Source organism: Sturnira hondurensis, unplaced genomic scaffold, assembly GCF_014824575.4.
Source record: "Sturnira hondurensis isolate 20B ecotype Veracruz unplaced genomic scaffold, ASM1482457v3 Scaffold0011568, whole genome shotgun sequence".
In the NCBI taxonomy this organism is placed as follows: domain Eukaryota; kingdom Metazoa; phylum Chordata; class Mammalia; order Chiroptera; family Phyllostomidae; genus Sturnira; species Sturnira hondurensis.
Window position 1 is genome coordinate 570744 of NW_028084199.1, and position 2011 is coordinate 572754.

Consider the following 2011-nt stretch of genomic DNA (forward strand, 5'->3'; position numbering starts at 1 on the left):
TGTCTGTGCTTGTATGTAAAACAAGAACAACCTCAATGTCATGTGCAGGGTGACATGAGGATTAGAGTGCCTAGCACAGTTCCTAGAACTTAGTAGGGATGCAATAGATGAATGTTGTTTTAGAACATAGTTCGAGGCCTCTGTCACAAAGTGCTTGGTTTATTTACTCCAGGATAAATCAATTAGAGACAGAAAATAGATTCTATGAAATAATTTCAACTCTGCCTAAAATAAATATAATTTCATGGCTGAGAGGAACAAAGAGGTCATCTAAGTTTTCTGATTTAAATGTGTAAGAGTATTATTCAGGCGCAAATTCAATCTCATATAGTAATCAGGTCAGACAAATTTTTTTTCCTAAGGGAATCTGTAACTAAGCTATTCTGAAAAGTATAGGTTGCTAAACCCTAAAAGCTCACATCACAGTTAAATGTTACAGAATATTAACTATAGTTGGTCTTTGTAAGCAAAATTCAATCCGTTTTTTAAAGATTTTATTTACTTACTTTTAGAGAGAGGGGAAGGGAGGGAGAAAGAGAGGGAGAGAAACATCAGTGTGTGGTTGACTCTTGTGCACCCCCTACTGGGGATCAAACCCATGACCCTTTGGTTTGCAGGTTAGTGCTCAATCCATTGAACCACACCAGAAAGGGATCAATCAATCAATAAACAGACCATGTATAGGTTGGTTAGATGTCATCTATGACTATAAAGTCATTCCATTCCCAACAACTGTAAGACAGGAAGGAACAGTCATTACAGAAAGGTAAAGGGAAAGGAAATATTGACTCCTGGTCTCCCAGTTTTATAGACTATCCAGTTCTGCAAGATAAATAAGATGGCACTCTGGCTGGTGTAGTTTATTGGGTTGAGTGCTGGCCTGTGAACCCAAAAGTCACATGTTCGATTCCCAGTCAGGGCACATGCATGGGATACAGGCCTGGCCCCTGGTTGGGGGAGTGTGAGGCAATCAATCAATAGCCTGCCATTGTTGGCCTGGTCTGCCCTGCTCCCATCCACCCACCCTGGAGGTGGAGTCCAAGCCTCCAGGAAGATGGTGTTTTGGATGATCTCCAGAGCTGTGGTGTTGCTGTTCTGAATGCTGTATCCTGCAGATTATTCATACAAAACTGTGAAAACCAAAAACGTGAAGGCATATGTTCGATGGATGATGTATTGGATTGTTTTTGCTCTCTATACTGTGATTGAAACAGTAGCAGATCAACCAGTTGCTTGGTTTCCCCTGTACTGTGAACTTAATCTTAAAAAGATTGGTTGTGTCATATGGCTGCTCTCTCCCTATAGCATAGGAACAAGTTTAATATATAAAAAACTGCTTCATCTACTTCTTTCTTGAAAGAAAAGAAAGCTTGATGATTATATTGTATAGGCAAAGGAGTGAGGCTACGAGATGATGGTAAACTTTGGGCAGCAAGGTTCGAACGTAGCAGCTACTGCTGCTGATAGTGCAGCAGTGAAGAGCCAAGGGGTAACTACCAAGTGCTTACAGAGTCTCAGTATGCACCACCTAATCACACCAGTGCAGATTATGGAACTGCACTGAAAGACAGAGATGAGAAAACAGATGAAGCAGCGAGGGGGCCATATTCAGATGATGCGATGTTAACACACAAAGGACTTTGAAGATGATGAAGCATAAAATCCATGAAAACTGGGAAAGGCCACAAAGAGGTGTGGTATGAGTCACTAAAATAGAGAGTGAAGAAAAGACCACAGGTGTATTTTTAGTCATGTACACTTCAAGTATCCCAAGACAAATTATACTAATGCACCAACATTTTTTTCTAAAATCATACATTCAGGATTTGTGCAGTAAAATAATTCTTTAAATTATGGCAGCAATAGGGTTTATTTTAATTAATTTAAGTACTTTTTAATTTCTTTTTTAAATTTTTATATATTTTATTGATTATGCCATTACAGTTGTTCTAATTCCCCTCTTCATTCCCCTCCATCCTGCACACCCCTCCCCCACCATTCCCCACCTTTA

General features: G+C 39.6%; 1 pseudogene; it reads left to right on the forward strand.

Moving 5' to 3' along the window:
* Positions 1 to 1001: 1001 nt before the first annotated feature.
* Positions 1002 to 1827, forward strand: LOC118996722 (receptor expression-enhancing protein 3-like; annotated as a pseudogene).
* Positions 1828 to 2011: the final 184 nt, after the last annotated feature.